Source organism: Rhinoderma darwinii, chromosome 5 (assembly GCF_050947455.1).
Source record: "Rhinoderma darwinii isolate aRhiDar2 chromosome 5, aRhiDar2.hap1, whole genome shotgun sequence".
Taxonomy (NCBI): domain Eukaryota; kingdom Metazoa; phylum Chordata; class Amphibia; order Anura; family Rhinodermatidae; genus Rhinoderma; species Rhinoderma darwinii.
The window spans coordinates 213,429,909-213,450,942 of NC_134691.1; the positions used below are offsets into that span (position 1 = coordinate 213,429,909).

The following is a 21,034-nucleotide window of genomic DNA, read 5'->3' on the forward strand; positions in this document are numbered from 1 at the left end:
CTCCTTCAATGAGTCGTTCATCAAATCAACATTAACAAGCTTTATATTAAAAAGATCCGCATAAAATCTGTGTACCTTTTTTAAAATATTGTCAGTGTTTGTATCTCCATCAACATTGTCTAACAGGGTATGCTTATCGTTAATTTTCTTAAAAAAGTACCTGGAGCAGGTCTCATTTTCCTCGAGGTGTTTCATTTTTGAGCGAAAGACAATTTCCTTACCTCTCTGCTCCAGGCACTGGGAGATCTCCTTCCTAATCTCCATAATCTCCTCCTCCACCTGCATACCCTGTTCTCTGAACTTGTATTGGGTCTGCAGCCGGGTATTCAAATTAGCAAAAAAATCCTGTTTTTCTTTTGCTTTTCTCCTTCCGATTTTTATGAAAAAGTCTCTTATTTTTATTTTTATTTTCTCCCACCATGAGACTATGGACATATTTGGATGTCTTACCCGTCTGCAGCCCTTATAAAAGGTAATAAAATCAGATAAAATTTGCGGATCATCTAAAAGGGAAACGTTCATTTTCCAGGCTTTTTTGACAGTATTTTTCCCAATATCATTTTTAACTTTAAAATACAATAATTTATGATCAGATAAAACATTGGGATTAAGATCACATTTAAAAGGCAGTACTTGATAAGAGCAGAATATAAAATCGATCCTGGAGCTACAGTTCACATTGCTCCAGGTGACGCCGGCCTCTGCAGATAAATTGCTGTTACATTTCTTAAAAACATCAGTAAGTTTAAAATCAGTAACTATATCTTTTAATAATGAGGAGGTTTTGTCATAATTCCTGCTTACTGAGTTAGAGAACCGGCGTTCCCCCTTTAAAATACAATTAAAATCACCCGCTAAAACAAGTGGCTCTGAATCGTTTAAAAAAAGGGGTAAAATCTCTAGCATTCTAGCTCTTTCATTCTTGTCCGAGGACCCATAAAAATTTAAAAACTGCCATCTAATACCGTCTATAAAAGCTTTGACCAATAAAATTCTACCTGGTAAAATTTCATTAAAACTGTCAATTAAAACGTTCCCTTTAAATAAAATGGCGACACCTGCGGCTCTGGAATCGTTAGACCCGGACCACACTGAAGGTCCGAGTCTCCAGTCTTCCTTATATTTGTTGTAGTTCGTGCGATGTGGGATACAGCATTCCTGTAGGAAAAAAACGGTGGCGGAAAAAATAGAAAGATAATCAAACAGGGCAGCTCTTCTCGTCTTGGAATGCACGCTCCTAACATTTAAGGAAATGCCACCTAACTCTGCCATGAGGAAAAGGGAAAAGAGACAGTCTTATGTAATCTTACCCGAGGTGGCCTCAGCAGTCCTCGGCGTTACCAGAGACCTCACTCGAGCTCTCATCGCCCTCCGACTTCAAACCGACTGTATAACTTGAGGAGATTGGAGAGGAACTCATGTCAGACAGCTGACCCCCCGCCATACCTGAGGCACTTATCGCAAATGGGTCCCAGATGGACTCCACGGGCAAGGTTTCTGGAGCATATTGTATGGCAGCCTCCTCCCCTACGATAGGGGCAGGAAACGCACTCGCGGCCGTTTCCGGGACTTCTGTCACCTCAGAGGCAGCTATGCTTGTCTCCCCCAACTGGCGAGAAGGGGGGAGACCTTCAGCTGGTGCTTCCGGGGGCGCGTCAACTGGTTTCCCTGCTTTCGCTCTAGCAGGTACTCCCATCGGCACCCCCGCTGCCACCTCTGAGTACGCCCTACGCCTTTTAGTCCTTGCTGCCGCTCCGCCCGGGTCCTCTGCCTCAGGTACAGGCTGACCCAGCACCTCCTGCGGCCCAGGCGGATCAGCTTCATCCGAACTACCCATCTCCTCCGTTTCCTGAGGGGGCTTTTTCGTCCGCTGATCACTGGCTCTTCTCTTAAACCGCCTTTGCTCCTTTGGGTCACCTGTTTGGGGGGGTCTGCTGGAGGTGTCCATGTCATCTGCCTCTTCACCTCTTGGTTCCTCTCCTTGTGCGGGGGCGATCTGGCCTGCTGGCTGCTCTGGACGCCTCGGCCGGACCTCGGGTTGTTCCGATCTGTGGGGACAAGTAGCATATAGATGACCAACTCGGCTGCAAAAACGACACCTTTTCCCCAGAGGGCAAGTTTTGGCCTCGTGCTCAGAGCTGCCACAGTTCCTACAGGTGCTTTCGCAGAACTCTTTGGTGTGACCGTACTTTTGACATTTTCTACAGAATGGAGGCATTCCTGTATAAAAAAGATCTCCTGCCATATCACCTAATTTAAAGCGTGCTGGCGGCAACATTATCCCCCCTGCTGTATTGGCATCTCTATAACAAGTTACTAAAAATCTCCACTTTGACGTCCAAACTCCAACTTCGTTCATTATTTTGCCAATACATTTTACACTTTTGAAATAGGGGGATAAAAAGGACATCACATCTTTTAAATCAGCAAACGGGCAGTACATTTTTATCACAATCATCTTAGTGATGTCCAACACATGTTCGTAAAATTCAATACCGTCCAGTCTCGGATCGTTTTTTACCATGTATGCCGCCAGCAGATCTTGGAACACTCCATTCTGTACAAAAGTTATGTCGTATGTTCTTCTCCTAGGATAGTCTTGTACCGCCAATATCTCCCGCTTCTGAATGTTGAAAATGCCAACAAGCACGGTCTCCACCAAGAACTTCAGGCCGCAGGTCGTCGCCTTCTCTTCTGATACAATTACACGGATTGTATTCTTTATCCGGGCATACGCCGGTATCTCACCAGGACTTTCGTCCATGGTGAGGGGTTTTCAAGGAAAGTTACGCCACCCGTTGGTGACGTAACGTCTACGCAGCTTTTCCCCTTTTCGGCCGAAGCCTACACGGGGGATATGTGGATCGCAACTCGTTGCTCAGGACTAAGCCTCTCTCCCAAATAGCAGCACGGGGGTGAAGTCCAGGCGAACCTGGACGATCCCCCGAGGCCGAGAGAGAGGGTACCTGAGCACCTCCTAACCAAGACCAGGCAGCACTGACTACAAGTAATCAGAACTACACTTGATCTCAGCCAGAAGGCCGAGAAGCGATAACCCGAATGGGCCGGGCGTTGACCGAGCCTGCCTAATACTGCTGTTCACCCCTTGCAGCGATTGATTCAGCCTACTCCTAGGCAATTCCATGGGGCCCTGCAGGCTCACACACATTTACAGCTACTAAGCGGGAGGTGAATAAAGGCCGGAGAGGAAGCCAGACAGGATTTGCTTCTTTTGCTTGCACCACAATGCAGTGCTGAAAGAGGAGGAATCTACATAAAAACGCCTTCCTGGCAACGCCCAAATGCCCTCCTGCCATGCAGATAAACACTGGCAGCGGCAGCAAGTGCATGCCCACAGCCACCCCTTGTTCCTTCACACCTTGTATCAGCTGTAATCCAGTCCAGTCCAGTGCTGCCTGCTGAGCAGCACTGACCAACACTGCCTGGGCCCAGGCTTTTATCTCTGAGGCCCCATTATGATGTCAGAAAGCTGGCTCTGGAATCCTGAGGGCTCCACTATGACACGTGCAAAGTTCCGTCTGAACTTTATATAAGACGGTGCGGCTCAGTCAGTCACTCAGTGTTGCCTGAGAGGGCAACACTGCAACAGCCGGCCGCCAGGCTGTCTTTTTTTTGCACAGCTAGTTGCCTCCAGGAGGCCACAAGAGGGAGACAAGGGACTGCAAAATGGAAAATAGGCATCCACCAACTTTACAGACAACTTCTCCTTGCTCCTACAACCTCCATCCTTGCACAGTTTGTTATTCTTCCAGGTAACAAAGTAACAAATCCAAATTGCTGCTCTCTTTGTAGGCAAGCAAGGGTTTGTTGCAACTGCAATTCTTACTTCTTCTTGAAATGTAGGGACGACAGTACATTCCATCACATCCATCTAGTGTACACAGGTAGGTCCATTGTGGCGGGTAGGCGGCTGGCTGCTTTAATGGCTGTTTGCTGTTCCCCTACTCCACTCCACTCCACTATTTGACTGTGGTGCTGCATCAATCAGTGGCTGGCTCAGGTGCAGCTCTTTAACTTACCTAGGAGGGAGGGCGGAGAGAAGACAAGGAAGGTGAATGAGCTGTTCCAATGTGAAATGCCGGAAACACAGAAACACAGAAGACACACACACAACAAGAGGTGGCAATGTATTAATTAATTGCATTTAATAAATTAGCTCATTATCACACATGACTGTACAAATGCATTGTCCAACAGGTGTTGAAATAATGGGATTAAAAGGGGAGATCCCATCAGAAAGACAGAAACAATGGCAAACACAAAAAAACACTTTTGGAATCTGATTTTAGTCAACACATAAGGAAAGGGTGCACCGGTCCTGGAAATACTGCAATACCAGGTCAATGCGTGGAGTGGACAGAGCAAGCTCTATTTCCATCTCCCTGTTCTAAAAATCCATTTAATATATGGTCCCCAGATAGGGGACGTATCAGATATTAAACTGATAAGAACAGATTTTTTTTTTAATTTTTATTGAAAATAAAGTCAGATTACATTTCATACATTTGTCATGAAAAGTACAAAAACAAAATATTCAAAGATACATCCATCATTTCAAAAGAGAAATATCCAAAAATACAAACACAAATACATTGTATCCTCCCAAAAAAAACAAAAAAAACCCATTCTTATAAGAAAAGAAAAAAAACACATTAAATTCAATTAATAAGCCATGACCGCCATTTTTTGTATTTCCAGACTCCTTCGGCATCACTGCCAAGTCTTTTTCGGTCACATAACACATACAGAAATAAACGTCCACGGATCATGCCCAAACACTCATACACTTCAACGTCCTTTTGCTTAAAAACTAAGATATTCCTGACATCCCACAACACTTCTTTTACGCAATTTACAATCAACCACAACAACCTAGCTTTCTCTCTATTCACACCACACAACCCAAACATCATCATATTAAACGTCAATAATTCAACCCCAGTTATACCTTTAATCAATTTACCCATCCCTTTCCATACATTCTTAGCATACTCACACTCCCACAGTAAATGAACATAATTCTCACACCTACCACATCCTGCCCTGGGGCAGTTCTCACTGTTTACCAACCTTCTTCTCCGTTGAAACTCGCGCGTAGGTAAACACCTATGCACAGTCATCCAAGCAAGATCCTTTTGCCTGTTTACTAACTCTTTATTTTGCACATTCTTCCACACTGCTTTACTCTCATTCTCAGTCAAACCAGCCACACATTCAACCATCTCTCTTGACTCCAAAACTTTCATCACTTTCTTGCTCTCACACCAATCATTCACTGTCACATTCTCTAAGTGGTTCCTCCTAATGCACCTATCAATCCTCATATAAAACCATGGAGTACCAAAACTTGTTGGCTCCCTCAAATCCCTTACCATTAATTTATATCTCAGTAACACCCTTCCAGCCAAATACTTCACCATACAACCATACACACTTTCCTTCTTACTGATCGACATACAAAAACTTACATACTTCACCGCCAGAAAACATTCAATATTCATCAGACCTTTTCCACCATTCACTCTTCTCTTCACCACTTTCTCTCGCTTCAATTTCTCCATCTTTGAGTTCCAAAGGAACAAAAAAATTACTCGGATGATTCTCGCCAGACATCTGTCAGGCGGAGGAAAAACATAATTAATATACAACAAAATTGGAATAATCACAGATTTAATCACCAAAACTCTCCCATCAATCGATAAAGTCCTTAAAGACCAAAAATTTGTTTTATTTTTCACCCGTTCTAAAACTCTCCCCCAACTCTCTTTCCCATACAAATCATTGTCAAAAATCACCCCCAGAACTTCCACCCCACCCTGTCTCACTGGCCATCCACACAAGTCATTTTCCTTCCATTCATCAAAAAACTTACAACCACTTTTATCCACATTCAACTTAAACCCACTCATCATACAAAAACATTCAATCAGCAACTTAGCCCGCTTAACAGCAGCCATACATTTACACACAACCGTGACATCATCCATATAACCAATCACACGCACATCTCTCCCCTTACTGCCAGGGATTTCTACACCCCGCATTACCTTGTCCCGCCTAAACATACCCAACAACGGTTCAATCACACAAACAAATAAAATTGGTGACAATGGACACCCTTGACGAACTCCTGACATAATCCTCACCTTCTCGCTCAGAAAACCATTCACCTGGATTCTACTCCCTATATCTCTGTATAAACACTGAATCCATCCAACCATTCTCTCCGGTACACCCATTTTCCTCAAAATCTTGAACATAAAATCATGCACAACTCTATCATACGCCTTCTCAAAATCAACCGTAATCACAGCCACACCTTGTTTCCTATCCTTACAGTCCCACAACACATCTCTCAAACCCAGCAAACATTCAGAAATCCTCCTGTCAGGCACTGCACACATTTGTTCTTCACCAACCATACAGTCAATCACACTTCTCAACCTATTAGCAATAATCTTAGATATAATCTTGTAATCGCAATTTAAGAGCGCTATCGGCCTCCAATTTTTTAAACTCTTTTTCTCCCCCTTCTTAAACAAAAGAACAGTCACACTTTCACTCATACTTTTTGACAACCTACCTCTCTCCAAAACTTCCTTACAAACTTCCCATACATAATCACCAATCATATCCCAAAATACACAATAAAATTCTACAGGCAAACCATCACTCCCTGCTACTTTCCCCTTCTTCATACCATTCATTGCATCCTCTACTTCACTCTTCCTTATGTCCTCACTCAAAAAACTCTGATCAATCTCATCCAACTGTTTATCCACATACCCCAAACATTCACTCTCTAATGAACAATCACGCTTCTTCTCAGTAAACAAATCCGTATAAAACTTCCATACTTCATCCAGAATCTCATTTTTACCAAACACTTCTACACCATCCTCTCTCAACACACTCACCATTCCAGTTTTTTTATTAAAAGCTTTTTTAAAGAAAAACTTTGTGCATTTCTCATCTTTTTCCCTTACTTCCACTCTAGCTTGTGCAATAATTTTCTTACCTTTTTCCTCCAAACATCTTTTAACATAATCACGCGCTTCTTCAATCTCACCTTCAACATTCATACCCACCCGTCTAAGTTCATACAAATACTCCAATCTTTTTTGCCATCTCTCATACTCCTCCATCTCCTTCCTTCCTCTTTCACACCCTTTTTTTTACAAAAAACCTTTTTGTTTCCCTTTTAACCCATTCCCACCAGTCAATCACACTAAAAAACTCCCCTTTCTTTGATTGCCACATCCCAAACAATCTCCTATATTGCTCCCGAACACATTCATCATCCAACAATGTCACATTTAATTTCCATACACCCCTACCAAATTCATACGTACTGTTACTTTTAACCACACATTCGATCCACGCATGATCCGTGAACGGCATCCTCCTCCTTTTAAAGTCCATAACAGTTAATGACCTAGAACAAAAAATAAAATCAATTCGTGACGATATATTTCCAGTATTACTAAAATACGTATAACCAAAAGAACCATCATTTTTTTCACGAAAACAATCCTTAAGTTCAAATAAACTCACAATTTCATTTAATTGTTTCCCAGTACTATCCACCCCACTATCACCTCCCCCTCCAACATTACTCCTATCCCCTGCATTCACTGTACAATTAAAGTCTCCCAGAAGGAAACAATTTTCCCTCCCCCCCAAGAAAAAATATAATTTCTCAAACATCTCCGCTCTTTCTCTCCGTCCAGTCGGAGCATAGACATTAATAACTTTATAAGAGGCACCTCTATACTCAAAATTAACTAATAAAACCCTCCCCTGAACTATGTGAATTACCTTCTTCACAACAAAATCATTACTTTTAAATAATATTCCCACCCCCCCGTTTCTTTCCTGGGATCCTGACCAAATTGCAGGACCCAAGGCCCAGGTAGCATTTATAGGTTCCTCCAGCAAACAACACTCCTGCAAACATAAAACATCAAAATGATAATTTGACAGAAAATCAAAAGTTGCAGCTCTTCTTGTTGCAGTCCTGATACTCCGGACATTTAAGGAACCTATAACAAAATGCATTATTTATAAATGAAAGTCAAAACAATTCAAACACAGGGCCTCACGACTTCTTTAAAGCACCCCTTCCTCTATGTTTCGTCGGAGTCCCATCCGCAGCAGTACGAGCCACATTCTCCTTCTTATTCCCCACTACACCTCTTGTGAAGTGAATGGTTTTCGCCAACTTGGTAACAGTACCACTCTCAAGGTAGCCAGCCCCAAAAGAAGAGGTAGAAGAGTCAGAATCCACCGCAGCCGATGAATCTCCCCCTCCCCCACCCGGACTGGAAAATTCCTCAATGCGCTCACTCAATGGCGTTGAAACTACGCTCTCTGGTTCCTTGCGCTTCAGAGAGGATTTATCAACCTGCATCTCCCCCGGATCTCCAGAGGACTCAGATGGAGCTTGAGCCTCCTCCCCTTCAGCGACCAACAGGTCCGGAACTGCAACAGCTTCCGTCATCACCGCAACAGGAACATCCTCCACAACAGCCGCCTCATGAACCTCCGGCTCCATCACAGGCGGCGCTGTTGGACCGGAGGCAGCAATCTCACCTCTCACGACCCCGGCATAGGACCTCTGTACCTCTCCATACACCTTAGGGCACCGCCTGGCCAGGTGTTCCACAGATCCGCAGAAGTGACACTTACGTGCCTCCTCGCAATTGGCAGTCTCATGTCCAGGCTTGTAACAGTTTCTGCATACCTGTCCAGTGGTACAATTCTCCCGGGTGTGGCCAAAGGCGTAGCACACCCTACAAAAATCCGGCTGGCCAGGGTAGTGAAGGAAACCTCTGTTGTTCCCAATAGCAAAATTCTGGGGAGGGTGGCACAGACCATCATGCCCATTTGGGTCTGGACGCAGCTCCACCCAAACCCTCCTCATACCATTAAAAGTCCCAAGAATGTTCTTCCTTTTCTCCACACCAGAGACATAGGCACAATAACGACCCAAAAATGCCTGGATCTCCTCATCCTCAACAAAAGGATTGTACATGTGGATTACCACCGGGATCCTCTTTTTCTTGGTCTCACAAGGGACAAAATCAATTCCCTGCAGCTCTGGATGGGAAAGGTTCTCCTGACTCCGGAGGTAGCAGGTCCTCATTTCACTCACGGTGGAAAAACTTGCATCAAAGAATCCTTGCTGGGGAAAGGACTGAAGACAGAAGATCGATTCGTGTGCCATTCCCAGAATTCCTTCCAACACCTTCTGTTGCACATGCAAAATTCCATACGACGTCCTCTTCTCCTCTGCGATAAACAGCCGAACTGTATTTGGTGCATTAGGCGGTCCAGCCATAATCCTCCTCGTCCTCGTCCTCCGATCGCCTTCCCTGTCTCCTGGATCACCCCCTAAAGCAGCAGGTGGCTTAAGCTGGCGGACCAGCGATGCCACAAGGCCAAGGGCGAACACTCAGACGGACCTCCCAGCTAAACCACTTGAGCTTAGCCAAAAGGCCGAGAAGCGATAACCCGAATGGGCCGGGCGTTGACCGAGCCTGCCTAATACTGCTGTTCACCCCTTGCAGCGATTGATTCAGCCTACTCCTAGGCAATTCCATGGGGCCCTGCAGGCTCACACACATTTACAGCTACTAAGCGGGAGGTGAATAAAGGCCGGAGAGGAAGCCAGACAGGATTTGCTTCTTTTGCTTGCACCACAATGCAGTGCTGAAAGAGGAGGAATCTACATAAAAACGCCTTCCTGGCAACGCCCAAATGCCCTCCTGCCATGCAGATAAACACTGGCAGCGGCAGCAAGTGCATGCCCACAGCCACCCCTTGTTCCTTCACACCTTGTATCAGCTGTAATCCAGTCCAGTCCAGTGCTGCCTGCTGAGCAGCACTGACCAACACTGCCTGGGCCCAGGCTTTTATCTCTGAGGCCCCATTATGATGTCAGAAAGCTGGCTCTGGAATCCTGAGGGCTCCACTATGACACGTGCAAAGTTCCGTCTGAACTTTATATAAGACGGTGCGGCTCAGTCAGTCACTCAGTGTTGCCTGAGAGGGCAACACTGCAACAGCCGGCCGCCAGGCTGTCTTTTTTTTGCACAGCTAGTTGCCTCCAGGAGGCCACAAGAGGGAGACAAGGGACTGCAAAATGGAAAATAGGCATCCACCAACTTTACAGACAACTTCTCCTTGCTCCTACAACCTCCATCCTTGCACAGTTTGTTATTCTTCCAGGTAACAAAGTAACAAATCCAAATTGCTGCTCTCTTTGTAGGCAAGCAAGGGTTTGTTGCAACTGCAATTCTTACTTCTTCTTGAAATGTAGGGACGACAGTACATTCCATCACATCCATCTAGTGTACACAGGTAGGTCCATTGTGGCGGGTAGGCGGCTGGCTGCTTTAATGGCTGTTTGCTGTTCCCCTACTCCACTCCACTCCACTATTTGACTGTGGTGCTGCATCAATCAGTGGCTGGCTCAGGTGCAGCTCTTTAACTTACCTAGGAGGGAGGGCGGAGAGAAGACAAGGAAGGTGAATGAGCTGTTCCAATGTGAAATGCCGGAAACACAGAAACACAGAAGACACACACACAACAAGAGGTGGCAATGTATTAATTAATTGCATTTAATAAATTAGCTCATTATCACACATGACTGTACAAATGCATTGTCCAACAGGTGTTGAAATAATGGGATTAAAAGGGGAGATCCCATCAGAAAGACAGAAACAATGGCAAACACAAAAAAACACTTTTGGAATCTGATTTTAGTCAACACATAAGGAAAGGGTGCACCGGTCCTGGAAATACTGCAATACCAGGTCAATGCGTGGAGTGGACAGAGCAAGCTCTATTTCCATCTCCCTGTTCTAAAAATCCATTTAATATATGGTCCCCAGATAGGGGACGTATCAGATATTAAACTGATAAGAACAGATAAGGTTTCAACAAAATTTTATTGACACATATATATATATACAGAGAATACATTTCATAGAATAAAATTCAGTAATAAAATGCTTGTTGTACATTTCATAAAATATTTTTGGTGTAATACAATTCTGTAATAAATTATTTGTTTGTACATTTTTCTTTAATAAAATTCAGTAACAAAAGGTTTTTATAATTCATTTCATTAAAACCTTTTTGTAAAATTAAATTCAGTAATAAAATGTTTATTTTTAATACATTTCATTAAAATGATAAAAGCAATAAATTTTTAACGAGAAGGTTTCTTTAAAAATATGACAATGGCAGGATAAAACAAGCAGTAAAATCACAATTACAAATACATAAATTATTTACATGGTAATCGTGTTCCACAGAGACAGACACCACATGGATGCCGCCTCTTTTGCTCCTAGATTTTTTTTGTCTCTGAGGTAGTATACATACAGCTCACTTAGCGCAATCTTGACACAGTCTGTAATGTCAATAAAATCACGTTTAAAAAGAAGAATGTTCCTAACCTTCCAGATGGCATTTTTAAAACAATTAATAATCATCCAGCAGATCATCTGCTGTCTGAATGATGGGCAGGTAAAAAGGCCATAAAAAACGTATTCGTACTTAAAATCTTTAAGACCACAGATCCATTTTAGTAAAAGGCCTGCTTTCCTCCATACCTCCTGTGCATAGTGGCAGTTCCAGAACAAGTGCATTATTGTTTCATCATTCCCGCACCTATCTCGTGGGCACTTGGCTCTCGCCACCAGTCCTCGCCTATGTTGGAATGCACGTGTAGGGAGGCACTGGTGGACGATTGCCCAGGCAAGGTCCTTATGCACATTTGCAAGATATTTTCCAAAGACATTTCGCCACACTTGCTTGGACCTTGCCTGCGAGAAATTGGACACTGCCACTGTCTCTTCTCCGTGTCTGCACGCCATCGACACCTTTCTCTGGTCCCCCAATATGTCAGGCTCCAATTCTTGGAGGCTCAGGAGCCTAACAGTCTTCTCTAGCACCACATAGTGTTTTGGGGGACACAGAAGCACAGGAGAATTTAGGGAGATACAAGCCCAACGTTTAAAAACCATGCCCGCTGCGTATTTTAAAAAGCAGCTAAAAATGCCATCGGATTTAAACATTTTAAAACAGAAGCAGAAATATTTGATATAAAAAAATGTAAAAAGGTTAGGAACATCTCTCCCACCATTGTCTTTACCTTTATACATAAAATCACGTTTTAATTTTTCCATCTTGGAGCCCCACAGAAACATAAAACAAATGCGTGTTAGCTTTTTAATATATAAAATGGATGGAGGGAAAACCATGGCCACATAGAGCATTATTGGGATTAAAATCATTTTTATGATTAAAATTTTCCCCTCCATCGTGAGGCTCCTAAGATTCCACATTAAAACCTTCTTCTCTATTTTTGCTATCACTGAGTCCCAGTTAGAGGTCCCATTGTTCGCCTGATTAAAAACAATCCCTAAAATTTTAATCTGGTCCTTCTGCATTCTGACTCCTGGGGTCAGGGAGGAATCCCAGCCTCCTATGTTAAAACACTCACATTTATCAATGTTAAGTTTAAAACCAGAAGCCTCGCAGAAAAAGGTGGTGTTCCTCAGCGCCCTCCTCATGGATGATGAATCGGGGCACAGAATTGTCACATCATCCATGTAGCTTAATACCTTTACTTGGTTGCCCCTCCCACCAGGTATTGGGGCGCCTCTAATAACTTTATCGTTCCTGAGCATGGCTAAAAGGGGCTCCATTGCGCAAATAAATAGTAGGGGAGACAATGGGCACCCTTGCTTGACTCCAGATAAAAGAGGAACACCACTAGTTAAAAATCCATTTATAGAAATCTCACTAAAACAGGACCGATATAAAAGCATAACACGACTTATAATAAAATCAGGCACCGCCATTTTTTTAAGCACCATAAAAAGGAACTCATGGGACACTCTATCAAAGGCCTTTTCAAAATCAAGGGATAAAATAGCAAGGTTTTGGCCTCGATCTTTAAAATACCAAATAACATCTCTTAAAATATTAAGGGACTCAGTGATAGATCTACCAGGTACCCCACAGACCTGATTTGGGTGGATTAATTTACTGATAAAAGGTTTAAAACGGACCGCTATCAGTTTGGCTAAAATTTTATAATCTACATTTAAAAGCGTAATCGGGCGCCAATTTTTGAGCTGGTCCTTTCCACCCTTATTTTTAAAAATTAGGGACACAATCCCCCTTCTCCAAGAAGGGGGCAGCTCTTCTACAATAAAAGCCTCTTTATATAATAAAATCATATCCTCGTTTAAAACATCCCAAAAAGTTAGATAAAATTCAATAGGCAACCCATCCTCCCCAGGGGCCTTTCCCGCTGAAAAACTTTTAAAAACAAATAAAAGTTCCTCCAAATTAAGATCCCGGGATAAAACCTCCTGGTCCAAAGTATCTAACTTAAAATCAAGGGAGTTAAGAGCATGATTTAAAAAGGATTCATCAATGGCTTTTTTACTAAAAAGGAGTTGGTAAAAATTAAAAGCTGCCTTTAACATTCCTCCCACGGAAGTCTCCCCTTCTAGGTTTAAAATAGCGTCTCTTTTGTCGTTTACCTTTTTAAAAAAGAATCGGGAGCACTTCTCGTCTTCTTCTAGATGCTTCACGTGGGAGTTAAAAATTATTTGTTTACCTTTATCATCAAGACATTTTTTTATTTCAGCTTTTAAGTTTAAAATATCAGAATCCACATCAAACCCAACATCCTTCAATTTAAAAAGCACATGTAGACGCTTATTAAGAACATAAAACCACTGTTTCTTTTCTCTGGCTTTCTTCCTACCTGCTCGGATAAAAAATAATTTAATTTTTGGTTTAATGCCCTCCCACCAGTGCAGCATGGTCCCGTGGGGTTTTCTCTGTAATTGCCAGCACTGGTAGGTCCGCACAAACTCATTTTTAATTTCAGGGTCCTCCAGGAGCGTGGTGTTCAACCTCCAGAGGCCCTTACTTACTTTTTGCTCTCCCTCCAGCTCCAGAGACACATTTAGGAGTTTATGATCTGAAAAGATGTTATTTAAAAGCATGCATTTTTGAGGGGTAAAATCATGGGAGGCAAAAATAAAATCGATTCTGGAGCTCACTCTTCCATTAGACCATGTGGCGCCTGCGTCTCCTGGCAAGAGATCCTTCCAGCAATCGCGTAATTTAAAATCATCAATAAAATTTTTGAGCAGGTAGGTAGTGTGGTCTTTCCTATTTGCATCACCCCCCTGCCGGCACTCTCCTTCTCTTATGCAGTTAAAATCACCCCCTACCAGCAGGGGGGCAGACCCAACACAAAACAGTGGTAAAATATTAAAAAGTTCTGCCCGCTCCTGTTTGTCAGGAGGGGCATACACATTTAAAATACGAATTAAAAGTCCATTAATGTGCAGGTGGGTTAAAACAGCTCTGCCGGGCATAATCTCAATCACATTTTGTATAGAAATAAAATGGCCACGGCAGAGTAATCCCACACCTGTAGAACGACAGTCATTGGCTCCAGACCACACCGAAGGGCCCAGCTTCCAATCTTGTTTTAGATCCATATAGTCCATGCTGTTAGGGATTCCACACTCCTGCAGTAGGCAAAAATCAAAGTCCATAGTCTCAAGGTAAGAAAACAAAGCAGCCCTGCGAACAGGGCTCTTTAGGGACCTCACATTCAGTGAGGAGAATTTTAGGGTACTACAAGGCATAATTTATGGAGAGTCAGTGTCCACTTCTGAGGAGCCCGACTCCGATATACTCTGGGAGTCAGGCTGCCCCGCATCCGGGGACGCGAACTCCACGATGTTCACAGGGTCAGAGCCGGACAGATGTTTCGACCCGACCCTTCCCCTGAATTCGCTTTCGTCCGAACTGCGGCATAACGTTTTCCTCTTTATTGTAGACACCTCCTCCTCTCTTGACCTCTTCCCCGTACTGGATAAATCCATCGTCGTATCGTCCTCGTCCTCCTCACTCGACGTCACCTCGGTCTCCTGGCTGATGTCATCTCCGTCACGATCTCCGGCCACTGCTACCTCAGGTGCGGCTACAGGTTCCTCCGGATCGCTGGTCGTCTTGGGTTACTCAGGAGCCTGTGAGGTCCCTTCCTTCTTCCTTATCATTCCGCCTACTGCATCTAAAGCCGTCAGCATCCGACCCTCTATTGGCGTGACAAGAGGGACCGACTCTAGCTGCCCGGCCGATCGGCGGCGGCTGGTGCTTGGGGTATCCCGCAAGGAGCCCCTACGTCTGGACTCCTTATTTGGCTCTTCACCAGCCGCCATCTCTGCCCAGTCCCCTTTTGTGGGTATCGAGGACCGGCGAGACTTTTTGCCGACCGGCTCCGGGTTGGAGCTTGGGGCCTTCATTACAGAGCTAGAACAGCCCTGCTCGGCACCCTTGGAATCCCTAGGACCACCCTCCACACGTGGCCCGGAGGGTATTGGCCCTGACCCTTCGGTGGGTCCCGGGGCATTACCAGCAGTGCCCGCACCTGTTGCAGGCTGCTGCCCTGGCCCCGGTCGGGGTGGCCCAGGTTTGGGTTCACCCCTCAATGACTGCGTTCTCTTTGGACATTCTTTGTACATGTGTCCTGTCTCCCCGCACAGGTTACACATGGTGCTGGAACTGCATTTGGAGGCCACGTGCCCAAGGCCTCCACATTTATTACAGCGTATGACATGACCCTCACTGCATGCGTCTTTCGTATGTCCATACGACTGGCAGTTCCAGCAGAACCGAGGCATCTGGGGGTAAAAGAGATATCCCCGGTTCCTCCCAATGGCAAAGTTGGCTGGCGGATGTATAAAGCCTCGTATGCCATTTGGGTCTTGGAAGAATTTCACAAAATACTTCCGCTTTCCATTCCAGAAGCCTTCCGCATTTTTAACTTCATGGCTGAAGTGGATTTCTCGACAGTATCGCCCAAGAAAGATCTCAATGTCCCTGGCAGGGACAAACGGGCTGTGCATCACCACGACAAGTGGAATAGATTCCTCCCCGTAGAGGAATGCGAAATAGAGCCCGTCCAGGCGCTCTTCTGTCTGGTCCGCACCAGACAGGGCTGCACAGATGGTGTCGCAGCAGGCCGCGGTACAAAAGGAGATGGTATATCGTCCGCGGCCTTCCTGGTCATTAAGACACAGGATGTTCTCCCGTCTGAGGCCGAAGAAGCCAAGCAGGATTTCCCCTACTATGAACTTCAGGTTCTTCCGCTGGCGATGTTTCTCCTCGACCTCAATCCGGATAGATTGTCGCAACTGGGTTTCCCCAGTCACGAATCCGTACGCAAACGGCATTTTCAGCTTGTCCCGACAAGGATTCGCCCTTCTAGGCCGTCCGGCGCAAGCCGTCCGCCTAGTGATCCCTTCTCGTTGCCTGAGGACTAGTCCGACTACCCAATAGCTGCAGGGGGGTGAAGTCAAGGCGATAAACCTGTGACGATCCCCCCAGGCCAAGTAGCCGGGTACCCCAGGCACCTTCTGACAAAACCTCCTGTATAAATACACTTGGTCTTAGCCAAAAGGCCGAGAAGCGATAACCCGAATGGGCCGGGCGTTGACCGAGCCTGCCTAATACTGCTGTTCACCCCTTGCAGCGATTGATTCAGCCTACTCCTAGGCAATTCCATGGGGCCCTGCAGGCTCACACACATTTACAGCTACTAAGCGGGAGGTGAATAAAGGCCGGAGAGGAAGCCAGACAGGATTTGCTTCTTTTGCTTGCACCACAATGCAGTGCTGAAAGAGGAGGAATCTACATAAAAACGCCTTCCTGGCAACGCCCAAATGCCCTCCTGCCATGCAGATAAACACTGGCAGCGGCAGCAAGTGCATGCCCACAGCCACCCCTTGTTCCTTCACACCTTGTATCAGCTGTAATCCAGTCCAGTCCAGTGCTGCCTGCTGAGCAGCACTGACCAACACTGCCTGGGCCCAGGCTTTTATCTCTGAGGCCCCATTATGATGTCAGAAAGCTGGCTCTGGAATCCTGAGGGCTCCACTATGACACGTGCAAAGTTCCGTCTGAACTTTATATAAGACGGTGCGGCTCAGTCAGTCACTCAGTGTTGCCTGAGAGGGCAACACTGCAACAGCCGGCCGCCAGGCTGTCTTTTTTTTGCACAGCTAGTTGCCTCCAGGAGGCCACAAGAGGGAGACAAGGGACTGCAAAATGGAAAATAGGCATCCACCAACTTTACAGACAACTTCTCCTTGCTCCTACAACCTCCATCCTTGCACAGTTTGTTATTCTTCCAGGTAACAAAGTAACAAATCCAAATTGCTGCTCTCTTTGTAGGCAAGCAAGGGTTTGTTGCAACTGCAATTCTTACTTCTTCTTGAAATGTAGGGACGACAGTACATTCCATCACATCCATCTAGTGTACACAGGTAGGTCCATTGTGGCGGGTAGGCGGCTGGCTGCTTTAATGGCTGTTTGCTGTTCCCCTACTCCACTCCACTCCACTATTTGACTGTGGTGCTGCATCAATCAGTGGCTGGCTCAGGTGCAGCTCTTTAACTTACCTAGGAGGGAGGGCGGAGAGAAGACAAGGAAGGTGAATGAGCTGTTCCAATGTGAAATGCCGGAAACACAGAAACACAGAAGACACACACACAACAAGAGGTGGCAATGTATTAATTAATTGCATTTAATAAATTAGCTCATTATCACACATGACTGTACAAATGCATTGTCCAACAGGTGTTGAAATAATGGGATTAAAAGGGGAGATCCCATCAGAAAGACAGAAACAATGGCAAACACAAAAAAACACTTTTGGAATCTGATTTTAGTCAACACATAAGGAAAGGGTGCACCGGTCCTGGAAATACTGCAATACCAGGTCAATGCGTGGAGTGGACAGAGCAAGCTCTATTTCCATCTCCCTGTTCTAAAAATCCATTTAATATATGGTCCCCAGATAGGGGACGTATCAGATATTAAACTGATAAGAACAGATTTTTTTTTTTATTTTAAAGCCCGAGTCGTGCTTTCTATCACCCAAGTGCATAAAAAGTGCAGAGGTGCCACACAAAAAGTGCACAAGGATGCGGTCTATCGCAGCCCTTCTCTTAAAAGAGAGAGGCCCCGCATAACCATTCCCTGACCCTCCAAACCATAGGCCTAGAGGATCAAGGATCGATGGTCCCCCCTCGCCGAAGCTTAGGGAGACCCAAACACACTCCTAGGCTTCTACCTGGGCTGCCACCCCAGTGTCCACCTAGGAGCCTGCATCCTAGTTGCACCTCCCCTCCGAAGAAGGGAGGCCGGGTTGCAGGGGAAAAAGGAACCAGAAGGCCACACATTTTCCCCCTAGACCTCAGGAGGGTCCCAAAAGGGCACCGCATCCCAAAATCCTTGTGACAAACGTGACAAACACACAGTGAAAAACAAAATTAAATAAGTGGATGTGCGCTGTGATACAGCCTGGACATCCGCCAGGTATATAAAAATTCCTCATCTCCCAGCCAGAAGGCCGGGAGAAAAAAGGTGTGTGCTTAGAAGTGTGAAAGAAGAGTGCGTGCAAGTGTGCCTTCACTCAGTGGGATCCCACCCCCAGTGAGTTAGGGCACCCCAGGGTCACCAGCCCTGGGGCACATAGCAACTCGGGCTTTCAAACTACCCGACCTCCTGACCTCGATCCGGCGGTCGCCCGGTCACCTACAAATGGTACCTTTAAACCAAATGCGTACACCAGAGCGATGACCGTTGTGGTTCCCTGCCCTCACCTCGGCGTTCTGTCATCCCCCTACGATGGCCCACGTACCACCGGCAGGGATGATTACTAACCTCAGCTTGAGCAGGTACTACACTTGATCTTAGCCAAAAGGCCGAGAAGCGATAACCCGAATGGGCCGGGCGTTGACCGAGCCTGCCTAATACTGCTGTTCACCCCTTGCAGCGATTGATTCAGCCTACTCCTAGGCAATTCCATGGGGCCCTGCAGGCTCACACACATTTACAGCTACTAAGCGGGAGGTGAATAAAGGCCGGAGAGGAAGCCAGACAGGATTTGCTTCTTTTGCTTGCACCACAATGCAGTGCTGAAAGAGGAGGAATCTACATAAAAACGCCTTCCTGGCAACGCCCAAATGCCCTCCTGCCATGCAGATAAACACTGGCAGCGGCAGCAAGTGCATGCCCACAGCCACCCCTTGTTCCTTCACACCTTGTATCAGCTGTAATCCAGTCCAGTCCAGTGCTGCCTGCTGAGCAGCACTGACCAACACTGCCTGGGCCCAGGCTTTTATCTCTGAGGCCCCATTATGATGTCAGAAAGCTGGCTCTGGAATCCTGAGGGCTCCACTATGACACGTGCAAAGTTCCGTCTGAACTTTATATAAGACGGTGCGGCTCAGTCAGTCACTCAGTGTTGCCTGAGAGGGCAACACTGCAACAGCCGGCCGCCAGGCTGTCTTTTTTTTGCACAGCTAGTTGCCTCCAGGAGGCCACAAGAGGGAGACAAGGGACTGCAAAATGGAAAATAGGCATCCACCAACTTTACAGACAACTTCTCCTTGCTCCTACAACCTCCATCCTTGCACAGTTTGTTATTCTTCCAGGTAACAAAGTAACAAATCCAAATTGCTGCTCTCTTTGTAGGCAAGCAAGGGTTTGTTGCAACTGCAATTCTTACTTCTTCTTGAAATGTAGGGACGACAGTACATTCCATCACATCCATCTAGTGTACACAGGTAGGTCCATTGTGGCGGGTAGGCGGCTGGCTGCTTTAATGGCTGTTTGCTGTTCCCCTACTCCACTCCACTCCACTATTTGACTGTGGTGCTGCATCAATCAGTGGCTGGCTCAGGTGCAGCTCTTTAACTTACCTAGGAGGGAGGGCGGAGAGAAGACAAGGAAGGTGAATGAGCTGTTCCAATGTGAAATGCCGGAAACACAGAAACACAGAAGACACACACACAACAAGAGGTGGCAATGTATTAATTAATTGCATTTAATAAATTAGCTCATTATCACACATGACTGTACAAATGCATTGTCCAACAGGTGTTGAAATAATGGGATTAAAAGGGGAGATCCCATCAGAAAGACAGAAACAATGGCAAACACAAAAAAACACTTTTGGAATCTGATTTTAGTCAACACATAAGGAAAGGGTGCACCGGTCCTGGAAATACTGCAATACCAGGTCAATGCGTGGAGTGGACAGAGCAAGCTCTATTTCCATCTCCCTGTTCTAAAAATCCATTTAATATATGGTCCCCAGATAGGGGACGTATCAGATATTAAACTGATAAGAACAGATTTTTTTTTTTTTATTGAAAGCCCGAGTCGTGCTTTCTATCACCCAAGTGCATAAAAAGTGCAGAGGTGCCACACAAAAAGTGCACAAGGATGCGGTCTATCGCAGCCCTTCTCTTAAAAGAGAGAGGCCCCGCATAACCATTCCCTGACCCTCCAAACCATAGGCCTAGAGGATCAAGGATCGATGGTCCCCCCTCGCCGAAGCTTAGGGAGACCCAAACACACTCCTAGGCTTCTACCTGGGCTGCCACCCCAGTGTCCACCTAGGAGCCTGCATCCTAGTTGCACCTCCCCTCCGAAGAAGGGAGGCCGGGTTGCAGGGGAAAAAGGAACCAGAAGGCCACACATTTTCCCCCTAGACCTCAGGAGGGTCCCAAAAGGGCACCGCATCCCAAAATCCTTGTGACAAACGTGACAAACACACAGTGAAAAACAAAATTAAATAAGTGGATGTGCGCTGTGATACAGCCTGGACATCCGCCAGGTATAAAAAAATTCCTCATCTCCCAGCCAGAAGGCCGGGAGAATAAAGGTGTGTGCTCATATAGCGTGAAAGAGAGTGCGTGCAAGTGTGCCTTCACTCAGTGGGATCCCACCCCCAGTGAGTTAGGGCACCCCAGGGTCACCAGCCCTGGGGCACATAGCAACTCGGGCTTCCAAACTACCCGGCCTAATGACCTCGATCCGGCGGTCGCCTGGTCACCTACAAATGGTACCTTTAAACCAAATGCGTACACCAGAGCGATGACCGTTGTGGTTCCCT

General features: G+C 45.7%; 1 non-coding gene and 4 pseudogenes across 1 annotated transcript; all 5 read right to left on the bottom strand.

The window, feature by feature from the left end:
- Positions 1-4,323: 4,323 nt before the first annotated feature.
- LOC142653728 (U2 spliceosomal RNA) lies at positions 4,324-4,512 on the bottom strand. Its single transcript, XR_012848645.1, has one exon. It is a non-coding gene; the product is annotated as a U2 spliceosomal RNA (small nuclear RNA).
- Positions 4,513-10,801: 6,289 nt separating this feature from the next.
- LOC142653923 (U2 spliceosomal RNA) lies at positions 10,802-10,976 on the bottom strand (annotated as a pseudogene).
- Positions 10,977-17,811: 6,835 nt separating this feature from the next.
- LOC142654068 (U2 spliceosomal RNA) lies at positions 17,812-17,988 on the bottom strand (annotated as a pseudogene).
- A 790-nt stretch (positions 17,989-18,778) lies between these two features.
- LOC142654667 (U2 spliceosomal RNA) lies at positions 18,779-18,848 on the bottom strand (annotated as a pseudogene).
- Positions 18,849-20,118: 1,270 nt separating this feature from the next.
- LOC142654127 (U2 spliceosomal RNA) lies at positions 20,119-20,298 on the bottom strand (annotated as a pseudogene).
- Between the last annotated feature and the right edge of the window lie 736 nt (positions 20,299-21,034).